The sequence below is a fragment of the Mastacembelus armatus genome, chromosome 13 (genome assembly GCF_900324485.2).
Source record: "Mastacembelus armatus chromosome 13, fMasArm1.2, whole genome shotgun sequence".
NCBI classification, from domain to species: domain Eukaryota; kingdom Metazoa; phylum Chordata; class Actinopteri; order Synbranchiformes; family Mastacembelidae; genus Mastacembelus; species Mastacembelus armatus.
The window spans coordinates 17,933,569-17,943,365 of NC_046645.1; the positions used below are offsets into that span (position 1 = coordinate 17,933,569).

The following is a 9,797-nucleotide window of genomic DNA, read 5'->3' on the forward strand; positions in this document are numbered from 1 at the left end:
AACCTGATACTATGGAACCTTTAGAGTAGATGCTGCACAGCGTCAGGTATTGTGCAGAACCTGCCTTGCTCCCGTTGCTTACCTCATGGGGCAACACTACTAACTTGTATCAGCACTTAAAACATAAAAAACACCACAGCCTTGTACAATAGTTTCATGGCTAAAATGCCTACCACCAGTGTGTCCAACAGGGATCACTGACCAAAATGTTTGAAAATGTAACTCCACAGGAGCGCAATTCAAAACAGCATCTGGAAATTACTCAGCCAATAACCAAGTGTATAACAAACGATATGATGTCCTTCGGTACTCTAAGCAAGCTTAGGCTTATGGCTTTAATAAATGCACTGGATAAGCGTCAGAGATTGCCCTCTCGTACATATTTTAGACAAGTCGTCGTACTGGAGCTATATAACAAATACAAGTAGAGATTCGCAGCAGACCTGAAAACAGTTTTTTGCTACTACAGCTGATCACGATTGCCATAATTCCGTTTACAAGGCTGGAAGTTCAAGTCATGCAATATTCTACTGTGACTGAAGTACTTAAATAAAAATGTCGCTCATATCAAATCATCCATCCATCCATTATCTATCCCTGCATATTCCTTAACTAAGGGTCACAGGGATCTGCTGGAGCCATATGAAATCATACATAACATAATTCCATTATAAAATCCAAGTCTGGCCTTACAGTTTATGATTAATCCATCAGATATTATGTTGGTCATATTTATTGCTTGTGTTTGATGAATAATACAAAAGTTAGACATAAAATAATCGTAATATTGGTAAAAAAAAGAATCAAAAATCAGCCAGCCCCATTTTTAAACTGGGGCCAAGTCAGGTCAACAGGTGAAACAGTATCAACAAAGAAAGCTTGTTGAACACACCAAGATGTCATTAATATGAGTACAACAAAGATTGAATACAGGTTATGTTAGGAGAAACACAGTTGGTGAGAAAACAGTAAACACTGGCTTCAGCAGTACCATAGATTATTATTAGTAAATGTGAAAGAAAATCAGTATTACAACCACTTCTTGGAATGCTGTCTATCCAATTGCTTACATAACAGTACATTAAAATGACACAGTTGGTCCCACTGTTGCCTTTCCAGGCCATGCAAGTAGGCCTGGAACAAACTACACATGCAGACACACATAACAATGGCAGACCCAAGATGTCTTATTGGCTAACATAGTCAACATGCACTCCTATAGATTGGTGCAGGTGATCAAGCTTAGTCTAAAAGGAGTGACATTGGCCAGTTTAAGAGAACATTTACACGGTTGTTTTAAGTGGATACTGGAAGTGAACCCAAACAAAAGAGCAAAGCTATCTCTTGTGATGCTACACTGAAGAACACAATGATGCAGAAATCGACTACAACTGTGAAGCGGATTTTGTGCACTTCGTGAAGTATGTTTTGGGCCTAAAATGTCATGCTGCCGTTTTTTTTATTTTTTGTTTTGCTTGATACAAAAGGAAAACTCAACTTATTTTTTGTTTGTCTGAGTAAAAATGATTTCATTATACTTAACTGCTGAGACCTTGTAAGCCAAATACCAGCGACTAAGACAGTGTGCCCCTGGCAGTTATACCATTGTCAACATTTTTACATCCTTAAATTAGGGTTGTCAATCCCAAACTTCTGAAGTGAGAAAGCTGCTTTCAGGCACTGTGTCTGTTCTCATTCTATCCAAATAAATCTCACACCATATATGATAACCATCTGACTTTTTTCAATTTAAATGCTAACACTGCACTGAAAGGTACATTTTTTATAGCTATAGACAACACAGGCATGTTGCAAATAGCTTTCACATGAAAAAATAACTACATACAATATATACTATTGTAGTGTTAAATTTACCAGAAGATATGTAAGTAAGAACTTGCATTGGTCTATTTAGTGATTTCGAATGTTGTGCATATACCACAATTATATATGAACTGCACTGGATATTGAAATTTTATTGTGCTTTGTATGATGACTAAGTACTGTTTAATTTCTGCCTTTGTCTATATCTGTTGCACAACATCTCACATCTCTTAATGTAGTCTTAATGTAAATCTTGCTAACATAAAAAATTGCCACTACTAAATGCCAAAGCACATACTATGCCAAGATTTCTGATTATTTATTTTGAAAGAATGTAATAAAAGGCTTTTATTCTGACAATGAGTTGTAGTGCAGGGTACACATCACCTTGAACTACAATATGACATGCAGCTGTGACATTGATTATGCTTTGGAAAGGTCAAGTGACCTCCTCTAAGTAATTGTAAGCTTTTATTATGAAAGCCCGAACGTGTCCTAACGGTAGTAGGCTGTTGATAAAAATGGCCTCCATTTGTCCCTAAAGCTTTGCACAAGTAGCCAAAATGGAAAAAAGACAGCCATATTATGATTTGCTTTTATTTTGATAGTTTCTTATAAAAACACTTTCATTTTAAAAGTGTGGTGAGGTGTAGGGCACTCATGACCTTAAACTATGATATGATGTTTATTGTTAATAATCATTACACTTTAGAGAGGTGATATAACTTCCTCTATGTGACAGTAGGTTTTTTATTGTCAAAGTCTTAACACCCCAATGGTAAAAGACAAGACAGCTAAAAGTAGAAATGGCCTCCATTGGTGCTTAAAGCAGTGTGGATGCAGCCAAAACCATGAACTGGTTTATTTGCTTTTATTTTGAAAAGAAAGTAATACAAACATTTATTTTGAAACTTTAACTATAAAATGACAGCTTTGACAAACTAATTTAATAAAAGTACATTTTTATCGAACGCCTAAGGCTAGACCTACATTAAAATCAGCTGCCAAAATCAACACCAGAACCAGGTCCTTCTTTAAATTTACAACATTTATACCTGTGCATGACTAAGGGCTGTTTAAAATTGATGTGTGTAAATACAAACAATTTAACTTTTTTTCTACATACACCATACCGGACTAGGTCAAGATAAAAAAAAAACTAATGCATAAAGTAGCATATCCTGTTGGCGATACACGGTCTGTCTATGTGTCAAAAACTATTAGTGCTGGCTGCTGAAAAAAGCTTGAGTTAAACTGCGTTGCTGGCTGCTAAACAGCTGAAGCTAGTTTGAATTGCTTCACACAGTTGGAATAACCAAGAACTACAGTGGGTACGGAAAGTATTCAGACCCCTTTAAATTTTTCACTCTTTGTGTCATTGCAGCCATTTGACAAAATCAAAAAAGTTCATTTTATTTCTAATTAATGTACACTCAGCACCCCATCTTGACAGAAAAAAACAGGAATTAAAGCAAATTTATTAAAAAAGAAAAACTGAAATATCACATGGTCATAAGTATTCAGACCCTGTGCTCAGTATTGAGTAGAAGCACCCTTTTGAGCTAGTACAGCCATGAGTCTTCTTGGGAATGATGCAACAAGTTTTTCACACCTGGATTTGGGGATCCTCTGCCATTCTTCCTTGCAGATCCTCTCCAGTTCTGTCAGGTTGGATGGTGAACGTTGGTGGACAGCCATTTGCAGGTCTCTCCAGAGATGCTCAATTGGGTTTAGGTCAGGGCTCTGGCTGGGCCAGTCAAGAACGGTCACAGAGTTGTTCCGAAGCCACTCCTTTGATATTTTAGCTGTGTGCTTAGGGTCATTATCCTGTTGAAAGGTGAACCTTCGGCCCAGTCTGAGGTCCTGAGCACTCTGGAAGAGGTTTTCTTCCAGGATATCTCTGTACTTGGTCGCATTCATCTTTCCTTCAATTGCAACCAGTCGTCCTGTCCCTGCAGCTGAAAAACACCCCCACAACATGATGCTCCCACCACCATGTTTCACTGTAGGGATTGTATTGGGCAGGTGATGAGCAGTGCCTGGGTTTCTCCACACATACCGCTTAGAATTAACGCCAAAAAGTTCAATCTTGGTCTCATCAGACCCGAGAATCTTATTTCTCATGGTCTGGGAGTCTTTCATGTGTTTTTTGGCAAACTCTATGCAGGCTTTCATGTGTCTTGCACTGAGGAGAGGCTTCAGTCGGGCCACTCTGCCATAAAGCCCCGACTGGTGGAGGGCTGCAGTGATAGTTGACTTTGTGGAACTTTCTCCCATCTCCCTACTGCATCTCTGGAGCTCAGCCACAGTGGTCTTTGGGTTCTTCTTTACCTCTCTCACCAAGGCTCTTCTCCCACGATTGCTCAGTTTGGCTGGACGGCCAGGTCTAGGAAGAGTTCTGGTCATCCCAAACTATTTCCATTTGAGGATTATGGAGGCCACTGTGCTCTTAGGAACCTTGAGTGCTGCAGAAATTCTTTTGTAACCTTGGCCAGATCTGTGCCTTGCCACAATTCTGTCTCTGAGCTCCTTGGGCGGTTCCTTCGACCTCATGATTCTCATTTGCTCTGACATGCACTGTGAGCTGTAAGGTCTTATATATACAGGTGTGTGCCTTTCCTAATCAAGTCCAATCAGTTTAATTAAACACAGCTGGACTCCAATGAAGGAGCAGAACCATCTCAAGGAGGATCAGAAGAAATGGACAGCATGTGAGTTAAATATGAGTGTCACTGCAAAGGGTCTGAATACTTATGACCATGTGATATTTCAGTTTTTCTTTTTTAATAAATTTGCAAAAATTTCTACATTTCTGTTTTTTTTCTGTCAAGATGGGGTGCTGAGTGTACATTAATGAGAAATAAAATGAACTTTTTTGATTTAGGCAAATGGCTGCAATGACACAAAGAGTGAAAAATTTAAAGGGGTCTGAATACTTTCCGTACCCACTGTATAAACCGTAATGATATATTTATGTATGAATAAGCACGGTGGCATTGAAATATGAAAAAGAAAAGTTGATGAAGGGTGCAAAATGTATGCAATGAAGGAAGATTGCATGTAAAATATTTGAATAAGTATGTGTACGTGTCAGCAACTGGGTAGAGGTTTTTCATTCTTCCAAACAGGATGCATCCACAGTAGCAAAAGCCCTGATCAGAGACGTTGTATTCCAAAGAAGATCAGCAGTGACAATGATCCTGGGTTCGCCAACAAAGTGTTGAAAGATTTGTCTAACTACTTTGGGTTTGATTTCAAATACCATTGCTCTTATCATCCACAGAGTGCAGGTGTGACAGAACAACAGAATGTCATACTCAAGAGCAAATTAACAAAATGCTGTGAAGAAAAAGGTTTGACATAGATCCAAGCACTACCACTGGTGCTATTCTACATGCGTACAAGAACAAAAAATGCGCATGGGCTAAGTCAGTTTGAAATCATTTTTGGGAAACCTCGTAGTGTAGGACTTAGTCCAAACAAACAAGCTCTAATGAGTGGAAGTCATAAAGATGTGATGTTAGATTATTGTGCAAAGCTTTCAGCCTCTCTTTCAGCCCTTCGTCCACAGGTCAACATCCGTTCCAAAATTTTTCCAGTAGAGGTAAAAATGCATCACATAAAATTTCATAATGTGTTAAGTTTCCTTCTTCATTTTCATCATTTATGTCAATTAATGCAATATTTTAAACAATGTTTTACTGTGTGACACATTTTGTTTTACCAAATGATAATACTTATAAGTTTTAGCATTTTAGATTCAGTTCTTAAGTAAAACAGTGCTCACTTAAAGTTAGTGAAGACAAATGCTGGTAAAATGATAAACAATTATTAAAAATTCAGTTTTCTCTTTGGCATATTTTTTAAAGACTCAAGATAAGCATGTAAAATTATTTGCATGATAGACCTTTTAAAAATATTTTTAGTATCTAATGAACATTGTTCTGCAAAGATCTATTTCCTTAAATGTCATTTGGCAAAACAAAGATAAGAGGCCATTTTGAGCTATAATCTCATGGTATCAGTTAAGTGATTACATCACTCAGAAGACCGCTGAAGACCAATGAAGTTGGAGGTAAGTTGAAAATTTTCTCAATTTAAGTTAATTTCACCTTTTCCAAGTGTGGTAGCGTGTGTCACAGATTTAGAAAGCATTTTTCTTGTCTCTTTTCACAGGTGCGATCATTAGCATCATGGCACTGACCTCATGTGGATGTTGCCTTATTCCTTGTGGATGCGGAATAATAATGCATGCAATCATCAGCTCAATTTCCCATCAGCTCACTTTTCAGAACATGCCATTATTCAGAGACAATGCCTCCCCTGAATCTCTTTACATGTCTGATTGGGAAGTTTCTTTTAATGAAGAAGACAACATCAGTGTCTAGCCCTGAGCATTATTTCTGGGAAAATAATGACGAAATGTTATGAAAATCTTTGTCAATTAACATTTCTGAGAAAACATCCTGAATTTTGCTCTGCCTTGAGAAATCCTGACGATTTTTTACTTTTGTTTTTTAGCTATGGTCACAGAATGATAAAAGGAGGGATGTGTGAGGGAAATTTACACCTTGACAGACACCACGTCTGTCAACTCCCTGTGCGAACACAACAGACAGTATGTCTGCTACCTGTGTGACCTGTGTGAATTCAACAAAGACTTTTGACACTGCTTTGTATTTCATTAGCTAGCAGACAAAAAGACAGGTAGTCATATGGACACGCTAATCATATTACGTATGTTGCCATGTCGGCATGATTTACATGTGAGTGACTCTGATGTGTAAATTAATACTGCTGAGCAGATATAAAAGTTGATCGTTTCCTTTGTCCGGGGTCAATCGGTATTGACTCGTTCTGCAGATTGTATGATCTGCTGTGGCTCTGCTGCTTTTGCCTATTAAACTTGCCATCCTATCACCAGAGATTTGCTCCTAGTACTTTTTGCCATGACAGTCTGTATGTAAAGGTCCCCTCAAGGTTCCACCAGCAATGCACCCACATCAGTGACACCCACCACCTCCTGACAGGGGACATCATACCACTCAGTAACTTACAATTTTATTCACATATAGAAGCTCTTTTGGAAGAATGGGAGAATCCATCTGATGAAAGTGTGATTTTTCACTTTAGCTATGAGCAGACATCACTAACTTAATATTTGATATGCATTTGAAAACATGGTGTATAATTAGTTTTTTGTGTGAAAAAGAAATAAAGATTACATGGTATCAGTTTATAAATGCTAAAGACTGCCAGCACTAGATATGGAAATACATAGTTACTGGATAGAAGATAATATTATGCTTTAAATGCTCTAATAGTAGTGTATGTGAATGGTTTGCTGTGACTGCCACACTGTTGTTGTATATTGTTTTTAATATATGGGCATAAATCTTTAATGTATGCATTAAAGATTTTAGATTTAACGTTGAGATTTAGATTTAACATTTAGATATAATTTTAAGATTTAGATTTAAAGTTGAAATCTAGAAAATCAGTCACTTAAAGTCAGACAACAGTTATAAAATGGTTTGACTCTGAATGCTATGAAATTAAGCTGTTAATTTAAGCGTGTGCCATTTTACAATCAGCGCCGATATGAATCTGACATGAAAGCAGAATAGAAGTAAAAATATAGGATTTTCTCAATTTGTTAAACTTTGAATGGGACTTGTAGCTGAAAGTATGCATGAGTAATTAGGGCTATAAGATACATCAAGGTTTAGTAAATCTCAACAGTAGGTCCATTCACTTGAATGGAAGAAAAATGTTGAATATTTCAGAAAGTATAAAAGATGTGAATAAGAAAAGTAGAAGCATTAATGTCGTAAATGAGCTGAATGTAGTAAAGTTTGAATGGTTTTTCTCAGGTAAAGGGGTAGAAGGAGATAGGTGCCAGAAAAGTGCACAGAATAATGATAATGAAGAATTTTTGAACCCCAGAAAAACATTACTTGGGATTGCTTGTTGCACAACAATCCCAATAATGAACTTACAAAATGTCTGGTTCCAAACAGCATTAACAGGGTGTGTAACATTAAAGAGAATGGGTTGCTGTGTTGATGTAACTTAGGGCTTTCTCAACTTTCATTTAGATCTGACAATATGAAGCAGAAGCTAACTTCAGCACCAATAAATTTCACAACTGTCAATTTTTGCTCCAAATATCACCCACACTGACTAAACAAACAATCAAAAGTGACGAACGTTGTATTGTTGACTTAAAGTAACACTATGTAGCTTTTGCTCACAGTTTCCCCCATCTGGTTGAGAAGCGCAATTGTCTGTTATCACTGTCGCAAATACTGTCGCTGTATAAGCTTCTGTGTCCCAATGTCCACCCTACTCCCTAACCCCTCAATCACTATATAGCGGAACACCACATAGTGCACTAACTATGTAGTGCACTAAATTGTTAACGCTTTTTCACACACTACTTTTTTTCTGTCGTCGATTATAACGTCGTACGGGCCGCCGGTGTATGTAGACATCACATCTTGTTTTAAACTAATTGTTTGTATTGTTTTAATAATTTTGGGGTAAAAAATTAATTTATCTAATCTCGAATGTTTTTTTAAAAGGTATACCTTAACCATCTGCTCATAGTTTTCAGCTACATTCTCGAATCTATACTTATAACTTTCAAGCGTTTCCGCCGTTTTTTCATCCACGCAATGCATGACGGTCTATGTTGGCCGTTTAGTGACCATCGCTGCATTTCACTACTGTGGGCACTACTTTTCAGTTACTAGTCATTCAGACACCACTACAAAATGGCGTACTCCCTATATAGGGCACTATATAGAGAGTAGGGAGTAATTTCGGACACAGCACATGTGAATTCACATCCAATATTGATTCGTGTTCGGGCTCGTGTCCGATCACGCGCTCTCGATCTTTTCTTCGCTTCCTCCGACAAATTCCTCTTTGGTTTCTTTGCTGGCTCTACCATGGCGTCGGTTTTGATAATTTCATGTTAGATCGTTTCGTCTTATAGTTAGCTGTTGGCTACGAGTAACGTATGCCGTAAAGCAGGTCGCACTTTTCCGCTGGGAGCAGATGGGGGCGGGTGCTGAGCGATGCTACCCGATCACGAAAGTAACGTATTGCTGTTGCAGCTGATGCGAGCAAGCTCGGGCTGTAGCGGCGGTAGAATTCGTCCGGTTAAGAGTTGTTCTACTATTGAAATAATTTTACAGACATTATTTTAAGGTCGAAAACTACACAGTGTTGCTTTAATGCCATGAAAGCTAACGTTAGCCACGGTCTTAGTTGAGCTAGATTCAGCAACATGTTAGCTGTTCCAGCTATCCTAACTACCGCTAATCACAGCCAGACACCTAGATCTTACAGATCATTTCCACAGCCCTGATAAGTGATTGTAGTGAAAATTTGTTCTGTCTACATATGATATAGAATTCAAAACACGAACATTACAAATACTTTTGGTATAGAATATGAATATTAATGACACTAAAAACAACGCAACACAATACCCTCACCGCGTTGGCATTTACAAAGGAGTAAACCAGGCTAAATATTTACACTAACGTTAAAGCTCTATATTGACAAACACGTTCTGCGGTGGAAAAAAGCAACACAGCATTACTTGCGTTACTCACTGACAGACACACAGAGGGTCCAGTTGAACAGATAATAATCTCAAAGTGTCGATAGCAAACAACTGAGCAGTGTATAAGGCTCCTCCGTACGAACAAACGCAACCGGATGTGGCAGGCTAATAAAGGACACGATGTTTCAACATAAAATACACTTAAACCGAAAAATAATGTTAGTCAGATATGTACCTGTCAATGGATGAATCCAGAATAGGAACAAAATGTGTTAGTCTAAAAGAAACATGACATCATAAATTTCACACTGACTGTAAGCATAATATAACATTAGCTATTGGAATGAGTATAATCTATCATGTGGTCAACTGTAACAAAGTGTAGAAATATCCTTTG

General features: G+C 37.8%; 1 protein-coding gene across 4 annotated transcripts in view; it reads right to left on the bottom strand.

The window, feature by feature from the left end:
• Window positions 1–9,555, bottom strand: part of cuedc1b (CUE domain containing 1b) — a 42,705-nt gene extending 33,150 nt beyond the window's left edge. For 2 of the 4 annotated variants that reach the window (XM_026321594.1, XM_026321570.1), the window contains exon 1: window positions 9,450–9,555. The gene's annotated coding sequence lies outside the window, so the exon portion shown is untranslated. Of the gene's footprint in view, window positions 1–9,436 lie in introns of all 4 variants that reach the window. The other 2 variants (XM_026321587.1, XM_026321579.1) reach the window with 2 other exon arrangements.
• Window positions 9,556–9,797: the final 242 nt, after the last annotated feature.